Source organism: Callospermophilus lateralis, chromosome 5 (assembly GCF_048772815.1).
Source record: "Callospermophilus lateralis isolate mCalLat2 chromosome 5, mCalLat2.hap1, whole genome shotgun sequence".
Taxonomy (NCBI): Eukaryota; Metazoa; Chordata; class Mammalia; order Rodentia; family Sciuridae; genus Callospermophilus; species Callospermophilus lateralis.
In genome coordinates, this window is record NC_135309.1 from 157,351,108 (window position 1) to 157,361,666 (window position 10,559).

The window sequence follows — 10,559 nt, forward strand, 5'->3', positions numbered from 1 at the left end:
GCTTTTAATATCATCTAACCAAGGATTTTGTTATGATTTGGGTCTGGAATGTCCCCTGAGAACTCAAATGTGGAAATCTTGGTCCCAGTACAGCAGTGGTCAGCGGTATGGCTCTTGGGAAGTGATGGGATCACCAGGGCCCTGGCCTGGTTGGTGGATCCATCCACTGAGTGAGTCACAGTGGAATGGACTGCTGGGAGATGGTGGAAACTAGGAGTGGGTTCTTGAGGGCGTACCCTTGGGGTCTGTATCGTCTCTCTGCCCCCTTCCTTTTCCTCTCTGCCATAAACTGAGCAGCTCTCCTCTGCCACTCCCTGCACCGTGATGTCCTACCTCACCTGAGGCCCAAAGCAATGGAGCTGGCTGACCGTGGACCAAAACCCCTGAAACTGCGACTCCCAAGATCTTCCCTCCTCTGAGTTTTCTCAGGTGTTTGTCCCAGCAGTGGAAAGCTGACTCAACAGATGTGTCTGTCGAAAGAGCAGGGGATGCATACAAACAACATTGAATGGGTGTTTCGGGTTATTGACTGTGAATTGGCCACAACCCCTGTCTAAAATACTTCTCCTGTGGTTTTGGAGCTTCTGCAGAAATGTGCCCAGGGTTGATTCTTAAGGCAGCCCTGTTAGGTCTTCCTACACCTGGTTGAAACCTTTCTCTAGCATTTCCCATCCACTCTCCCTAATTTCCTCCTTGGGACCAATCCAGAACAAATCTAATAGTTTCTCCATGGGATAGACTTGGAATATCTGAGGAACTTTGTCCTGTCCCAGGGAATCTTCCATTTCCACAGTTCTTCACATAGCTCAGCCCTCTTAATAGAAGCTAGTTAGCTGGCATCTTTCTCAAGCGAGCTGGAAATGGACACTGTCCCCAGTTTTGGCCCCCAATGCAGAGGACAGCAGTTCTACCTTGTCTTCATCTTGAATTCATCTTCAAATAAGATGGAGACTCACACTCTCCATTCATATGGAGTTTACTTAGGCTTCTGAAAAGTCATATTCACCATGTACTGTTTTCAGGTGAATCACACAAGTGAAGTTATTTTTTTTTTTAAAGAGAGAGGGAGAGAGGGAGAGAGAGAGAGCGAGAGAGAGAGAGAGAGAGAGAGAGAGAGAGAGAGAGAGAGAATTTTTTTAATATTTATTTTTTAGTTATCGGGAGACACAACATCTTTGTTTGTACGTGGTGCTGAGGATTGAACCCGGGCCGCACGCATGCCAGGCGAGCACGCTACCGCTTGAGCCACATCCCCAGCCCTGAAGTTATTTTTTGACCCTAGTGATTTTCTGTTTTTTAAACAGATAAAGAACCTTCAATATATTCTTTCAAAAATTGTGTCATGTTAGATATGCCCACTGCTACAGGCTTTTAAGGGCTATTGGATTCTAATTTAATCAATCATTTGGTTATCCTTGTGCATTTTATGTCACATACAACACTGTGATCAGGGTTCTCATCTATGTTGCTTGAGGGAAATGGCCACAAACTTTGACACAGGGCTGTGATCAGATCCCTGAGACCTCCTTTCATATCTGGGATGTTCTACTGACAACACATATAAGAGATTGTTCATTTAGTTTATAATCTTCTCATGATGCTGCTGACAGCTTGTGCTTCTGTGTTGAATATAAGGACTGTGGGTGAGAATGTAACCACAACATCAGCCTCACAGGAGCAGGTAGGGGACCAGGCCTGCACATCTCAGGGGGTCCATAGATACTTGTTGAGCCAGTGGTCAGGGGAAGAATATCAGGAGGGTTGGGCACATGTCTTGCTATAGTCCAGCAACACTATTTGCCATTCATCCCAGACCTAGTGGTCTCATCTCTGTAGTTTAAATCATGAAACTAGTCACCCTGTTGTGAGGTGTTCCCAGTAACTTGCCGCACTGTCTCTTTGCAGGCATGCAGAATCCCCACTAATGCCAACTACCTTTTGTCTGTGGTTTCCAGAATAGGTCTTCCTCACCTTTTCAACCTGACAACAATGTCAACATACCTCTGGAGTCCTCTGGCACCTCTTGTGATCTACGCAATCTCTCTAACATCCCCAGTAAGGATTTATCCATCTCATTCATACAACCTCTCAGTTCTCTGGACATTATATTATCCTCACATGCTTGGAAATGGGATTAATTTAGAGCAGTTAAAGGATATGGTTATGTCTGTGGATTAAAAATCCCTAGTTGGACTGCACTTTGCTCTCTTCTTTTTTCTTTTGGTTCTTATAACTATAGAATTCTATCAATGTTAGCTTCTTCCTGGGTAAATGGACATAAATTTGAATTTTTTCCAGTATTGGGGATTGAACTCAGGAATTCTCTATCACTGAACTCTATCCTCAGATCTTTTTATTTTTTATTTTGAGATAGGGTCTTGCTGAGTTGCCCATGCTAGCCTTGAACTTGTGATCTTCCTGCCTCAGCCTCCCAATAGCTGGGATTACAGGAGTGCACCACCATACCTAGCTTACACATTTGAAATTTTTAGTGAAAATGTTTTCTCTTAGCATGATGACAAATTGGGAGGGAATTTCCTCCAATAAAATTTTTCATTTATCATCTGTCAAAGCAAATATGTATTTTGCGGAGCAGTAGTTTCCAAAATTAGAACTATGAATATAACATATTTCTGCTTTTGTTTACAATTTACTAATTCTTTTCTGTTTAATAATTTTTTTTCCATCCAGAGATTGACTGAGCTGACATCTCTCCTCCTTCCTTTAATATTCAGTGCCCTCCTCTCTAATATTCAATGGCCCTTTACATCCTGGCATGGACCATGTTCTCTCTCTGTCTTTAGTAGATCTTAGGTCTTTTCCTTCCACTTTTGTTTCCCCCAAGGGGCTGGGATTGAACCCAGGGCTTTCCATGTGGTAGGAAACTACTTTACTACTGAGCTACACCACCAGGACATCCCCCCACTTAAATCTTTCTGAATACAAATTTGATTGCAAAATTCATTCTCTAATGAAGCCTCTTTGTCATTTTGCTTTGTTCACATTTAAATAGGCGTCATCTTGTTTTTATAAATTGTTTTATTTTGCATCCTATCTGCTGATGCAGCATCACTTTTGTTTCCAGTAAATGAAAGGAAAACATTTCCACCCACTTAGTACTTAGGCAAAAAGAAGAGGAAAAGCTTGAATGCTCAGCAATTCTCTGAGATAAGTACGTGATAGATTTATATTTTATTCTGCTTCATGGTTTGGCTCACATGTAGGTATTTTGTATCTTCAGTCATTTGGTGATTATTTCTTCAGGTTGGTTTTTATTTGATGCCATTTAAGACATGAAATTTTGATCCTCTGTAAGGAGAGTTTCTATTAAAACAGATGGTTCTTATTTTTATTTCAGGCATAAAGAATTTGCTATTGAACACAATGGATTATGTTTAGACTAACTTCGACAAACAAATATTTCAGATTATCCATATGACTATTGGTCAAATCCTGCAATCTGTTAGCAAACATGAAAATAATTCAGATTGATTATGATGAATTCTTTCTCAGAAGCAAATGAACTATTGCTGGAATTAAAACAAGAAAGGGTTTTACTGCTCAATTTATATGTGAAGGGAAATGAAGAAGGACAGTGATTTGCAATTTACAGACAATTTTTTTTCTCCACAGCAGGAGAAATGTTTCAAAGTGTGCTTGATAATATTTTTCTCTCAGTTTTCAGTCCTTGGTTCAGAAAAACCCATAGTCTGTCCTAAGAAATTAGAAATATCTTCTAACACAGGCTGATAATGGCAACACATGTAAGTACTGTGTTGAAATGTTTTTTTAGTGCATTTTAATCATATAAAGGGTTTCATTGTAGCATATTTATACTTTAAAATAACATACTTTGATTATATCCACCCCCAAGAAATGTTTTAACCTAATATTTTAAGGTGTTAATGGTGGAATATGAAAGCCATACATATACTTAAACAGTTGAGGTGTAATTTGCACTATGAAAATTTTAGTTCGCAGTGTTTTTTTAATACATATATATTTTTAGTTGTAGATGAACACAGTACCTTTATTCATTTTTATGTGGTGCTGAGGATTGAACCCAGTGCCTCACAAGTGTTGGGAGGAAAGCTCTCTACCACTGAGACACAATCCCAGTCCAGTGCTGTGAGTTTTGACAATTCATTTAGTCACGACTATCAACACAATCAAGATATAGAATAATTCCATTGTTCACAAAATTCCCTTGTATCCTTTTGAAGTCAGTTCTTCCCTAGCTTCTACATCCTGGCGACCATTGGGCTGTTTCCTGTTCACATAGTTTTTCCTTTGCCAGAATGTCATTATTCTAGTGGATTTTGTATCACTGTGACCAAAATACCTGACCAAAAGAAGTTAGAGGAGAAAAAGTGTATTCGGATTCATGGTTTCAGAGATCTCAGTCCACAAATGGCCAACTCCATTGTTCTGGGCCATAGATAAGACAGAACAACATGGCAGAAGGGCATGGTGGAGTAGCACTGCTCCATTCATGGCATCCAGGAAGCAGAGAGAAAGGAAGAAGAAGGGGACAGAGGGCAGATGAATCCTTCCAGGGAACAACTTGAGTGCCTACCTTCTCTAGCCATGCACCACCTGCCTGAATTAACATCCAGTCAGCCCATTCAAACTAGGATGGACTGACTAGGTTACAGCTGTCACAATCCACTCATTCATCTCTGAACATTCCTGTATTAATGTAGTACCTTTTTGGGGACATCTCATATATAAACTATAACAAACATCTCATATATAAACTATTACACACTATAATATTCTGCTTCTGGCCCCCCAAAACTCATGTCCATCTCCTAGAGTGCAGTAGTCTTACATTTCCAGCATTGGCCAAAAGTTCAAGTCCAAAGTTTTCTCTGAGACCCAAAGCAAACTTTTTGCTGTAAGCCCCTTTAAAAATCAAAAGTAAGTTACTGCCAGAAGCCACCTGTGAAATGTGCATGACTCAAATCTGCATGGAAGCCATTTGGTAGGAGAGTCTGGTATCTGGGAAATCCCAGCGGCACTCCTGCCTGTTTGAGACTGCCCAGTGCACATAATATCCTACCTAGCTCTGCCAGGTTCAGCACTGCACTGGAGTTGGGGTGACCTGCTGGAGCCACATAGCCACACAGCCTCTCAGAGATGGATGTGGCTTGCCAAGATTCCAAACAACCTGTTGACTGCAAGATATCATGAAGCAAGACTCTACCCACTGAAACCTTATCCCTGACTTTGATGTACTCTCCCTTAAATAAGGGACTGGAGCCATTTTCTAGTTCTATCTTTGGCTTTACCTTCAAAGCTTCACATATTGCCCTCTCAGGGGCAGCCCACAGGAAAGACAACCCTACTATACTTTACCTGACCTCCTAGGCCTTCCTTTGAAATCTTGGTGGAAGCTATTATGACCACATCCTGCATTCCTGAGAACCAGCACTTGGCATGGATGATACCAAGATCTTTGCCAGCTCATACAATACCTAGGGTCCCTGGGATCAGGGCTGCAGAGTCTCTGAGTGCCTTGGGTAGTTGAGTTATGTGAAACAATTTCTTATGCCCCCCCCTGTGCAAGCAGTGCACCCACCCCCCTCCGTGATCTTTTCTCAAAGGAATTTTCCCTTCTATACCCTTGAGCCTGTGAGTGTGGTTTTGCAAATTTCTGAGGTAAACTATCAAAACTCAATTTGTTTTTCCATTTGTATTGTCTCTGTGCAATGTACTTAGCATCTTTTTTATGACTATAATCTCTTTAAGAAGCACACCTTCCTTGGCCCCAGTTTTACAAACACTTTTCTTGACAAAATGCAAATTTTTAGAATCCTTTAGCTCTGCTTTCTGCTCCTGTTGTCACAGTAAACTGGCTTAAACCTGAAAGCAATATTCATGCCAATGACTGAAGGCTCTGCTGCCATGCGGTTTCCTTGGCCAGATTAATTACTCTATCACTTTTTAATTCATCCTTACACAAAGTCTCAGGACATGGGCAAAAAAGTAGATAACATTTTAAAGATTTTTCTGCCTACATATCTGAACTTTTTCAAATATCTTTGGCAAACCAGTTGCAAAGACTTTTGAAACACATGGTCAGTTTGGTCACAGCAACAACCCCACTTCTTGGTACCATTTTTTTGTATTAGTCAGTTTTTGCATCTCTATGACCAAAGTACCTGATCAAAACAACTTAAGAGGATGAAAACTTTATTTGGAGCTCATGATTTCAGAGATCTTTGTCCATAAATGGCCAACTCCATTGTTATGGATCCAAGGTAAGGCAGTATATCATATAAATATTTGCATATAGCCGTGTGTGTGTGTGTGTGTGTGTGTGTGTGTGTGTGTGTATACACTTGGTTGCTGAAGTTTGGTAAATACTTAGGAATAAGATTGCTGTCCTGTGTATAAACTTTCTAAGAAATTCAAGAATGTGCTATCCATTTGGCATTGTTTGTGTACATTGAGGTTTATGTCTTTGCATATGACTATAGAATGATTCCCATTCCCATAGTTTGTTGAAAAGATTATTTTTTTCTCCATTGAATTTCCATTGCAACCATGTTAAAAATCAATTGACAGTATCTATCTATCTATCTATCATCTATTTATCTATTTCTGGACTCTATACTTTGTTTCATTGATTTATGTGTCCATATTTTATTCAATGCCATGAAGTCTTGAATATTTCAGCTTTATGTAAGTCTCAAAATTGGATGGTAAGTTTCTAACTTTGTTATTTTAAAAAATTATTTTGGTTATTGCAGTTTCTTTGCCTTCCTATATAAGTTTTAGAATCAACTTGACAATTTCTACCAAAAAGTTCTGCTGGGATTTTGAAAGGGTTTGCATTAAATCTGTAGATTAAATGGGGAGATATTGTATGTAAACAATATTGAGTCTTTCAATTTATGAATATGGTATATCCCACATTTATTTTGGTTTAAATTTTTAAAATCAGAGTTTTATGGTTTCAGCATATAAAACTTGCATATATTTTGTTGGATCTAATAGTTTATGAGTCCTTTATGACCTTTTTATTCACAAGATTATATATATCATCTAACCTAATGCTTTTATTTCTTTCTCTTGTCTAATTTCTCTGGTTACAGCCTCCTGTACAATGTTAAGTAGAAGTAATGAGTGGACAACTTTGTCTTAATCTTGTCCTTGGGGATAACTTTTAGTCTTTCAGCATTAAGTATAATATTATCTATGCTTTTTATTTTTCCAGACATACTCTTGATCAGTATGAGGAAATTTTCCACTATTTCTAGTGTGTTAAGTGTTGTTATCATGAAATAGTGTTAGATCTTATTAAATCATTTTTCTCTATATATGGTCTTTTCCCCCTCCTATCAGTGTGGCATATTATGTTGATAGATTTTCATGTGTTGAACCAATCTTGTGCTCATAGGATAAATCCCATTTGATCACAGTGAGTTTTTTTTTTTTTTTTTTTTTTTTGTATACAGGAATTGAACCCAGGGACGCTTAACCACTGATCACATCTCCAGTTTATATATATATATTTATTTATTTGAGACAGAGTCTTCACTAAGTTGCTTAGGGCCTCATTAACTTGCTGAGGCTGGCTTAGACTTATGATTCTCCTCAGCCTCCTGAACTGCTAGAGTTACAGGCATGTGCCACCATACCAGGCACAATGAACAATTTTTTTATGTTTATAGATTATGTTCCCTGTATTTTACTGAGGACTTTTTGTTCCTATCCTAATAAAGGATTTAAAAGTTTTATTTTTATTTATTTAATTAATGTTGGTACCAGGGATTGAACCCTGAGTCACATCCCCAGCTCTTCTTAGTTTTTATTTTGAGACAGGATCTCATTAAGTTGCTGAGGCTGGCTTTGAACTTGTGACCATCCTGCCTCAGCCTCCCAAGCTGCTGGGATTACAGGCTTGCACCACCATGCCTTGCATAATAAGGATATTGATCTGTAGTTTTCTTGTAATGTCTTTGTCTAGTTTGGTATTAGGTAATACTATACTCAGAATGAGTTGGAAAATGTTCTCTCCTTTTTGATTTTATTTGTTTTTTTGGTACCAGGGATTGAACTCATGAGCACTCAACCACCAAGTCACATCCCCAACTGTATTTTGTATTTTATTTAGAGACAGGTTTTCACTGGGTTGCTTAGCACCTTGCTTTTGCTGAAGCTGGCTTTGAACTCGCAGTACTCCTGTTTAAGCTCCCCAGGCACTAGGATTATAGGCATGTGCCACCATGTCTGGCTCCTTTTTAATTTTTTGAAGTTTATTTCATAGAGTTTGTTAAGGATTGTTGTTAATTATTTAAATATTTTGAGAACTTACCAGTGAAGTTACTTGGATACCTGATGCTTCTGAAGCAATTAAAATCTGTTTTTAGTTTTATATGTGTCAAGGACTAGTCTGTGCCTTATTTTGGTTATCACCTTAATTGTTTATTTTACATTTTTAGAAATAACTTACCTCCCCAAAGATCAAATCCATCAATAATTGACTAGTTCTAAAATTTATAGCTTTGTTAGACAAGGGAGTTATGTTTGATGGGCTCAGTTAGTTTTAATCTGATTAAACCCATTACTGAACACACCCATTAATTTAGTCGACATTTATTGTGCATCCATTATATGTTAGATTTAGAAAAGAAATTTTGACATGGGGATAATGTTCTAATTTGCTGCTGCTGGAGAGATTTTAGTTGATATGTACATATATTCATATTCTATAAGTTTATGGTCTGTCTGTTTATAGTTATGTACTAGTAAAAGTTTCTAATCACCCCAAATAATCTTTCCTTTGAAATGAATTTTTAACTATGATTTTAATTTGCCAAACTCTTTTTCTTGTAATTGGGCCTTTAGTTATTTATTCCTTTTTGGAAAGTGACTATTTCTGCTTGATAGTCTCACTGTTCAACAGTATCTAAGATAAAAGATTATTTAAAATTGTTCTTCCAGAGCATGTTATAGTTGACATTTTGTTCTTCTTAGTATTCATTAATTAATTTATTAATTAATTAATTTATTGTTTAATAAAGAGGATTTGATCTTAGTATTTTAATTAGTAGACTTGTATTCTTGGGAGAATTACTACCAACATGGATTAGGGAATATGAACAAGAAAATAAGATACTAAGAAAATTTGGATGACAATTGTCTTTAGTTCATCTTGTGTCGTCTATTCTTTCTTTCTTTTTTCATACTAGGGATTGAACCCAGAGGTGCTTTACCACTGAGCTACATCCCAGCCCTTGATTTTTACTTTTCCTTTTTGACACAGGGTCTTGATAAGTTGCTTAGGGAGTTGCTAAATTGCTGAGCCTGGCTTCAAACTCGACAGCCTTCTGCCTCAGCCTCCCAAGCCTCTGGGATCACAGGCGTACCATCATGCCTGTGTGTTGTCCCTTCTTTAAACAAAGTCAGATACAAAAAAGAGTATTAGGTGAACAAAAAGAAGCCCTTTCACTTATTTTTCAAAAGTCAACTGATATGTACAAAGTTTAATCTTTACTATCTATTCCTCAGTTCCAGGAATTCAAAAGTGTTTCTCAGTCTGAAGGGTATTCTTAGAGGTGGAAAGAAAAGAAATTTTGCCATAGTAAAGCAAATGAAAGTCTTAAAGTGAAGAATCCGTAGCCCGATGAATCATTAATCACTCTTCAAGGACTAATTCTTCTTACTGGATTTTCTTCTTTTGGCCTGGTGACACATTCAGTGAAGGATCATGATTTTATACAATTAATTTCATGACTATAAGTACTGAAAAAAGGGAGGTTATTAAAACTTGGGAGACTTCCGAGTTCTAGTAAAACCATTAAGAAGGAACTAATGTGATAATAAAAGGAAAAGCAATTCAAAACTTATCAGCCTAATAAAGAATATTACCAAATTCTTACAGTAATAAAAACCTTTGAAAATGAAACAAAGGGCAAAAAACCTGGCCAGCTCAGATTAACAATCTGTTATGATGAGTCTGTCCCTCATTAGGTCAGCCATGGTATCTTGGAGAGGATATTTAATCACCAAGTGATTTGTAACCAAATTCAAGGGGCATCCTAGGGGAACTGTAAGAGCTTTGGCATCAACTCTATGTACACGAAGTCCAGATACAACACTGTCTATTGTTTGGTACTCACCTGTCTTTTCTGTGATCCAGTTGGATGCAATTCATCCTTTAGCAAAGGAGTGAGTCATACATATGTTGCATTGAAATAACACTGTTTTGCCAAGAAGCACAAAGTATTCCATCTATATAAAGGGAACAGGATGTCAAGAAATGCTTTGTGGCAAATGGCAATACTGATAGTTCTGGAAAGGCTGGACTTTCCCAGAGCAGGCTGTTCCCATTCTGTGTGTGTCTGCACAGGATTATAGAGCACACAAAGCTTCCATTGCACAACCACCAGAAATCACAAACTGAGCCATTGTAAGTAATCAGAATTGCAGAAACGGCAGGAACCATCTCCTGCTGTGGGTGCCTAACTTCACCTCATCACGGTTCAGCACCCTTCTATTCTGGTTTCTGTTTTCTTCTCCCACATCTTTTTCTCATGGTTCTCCTCTTC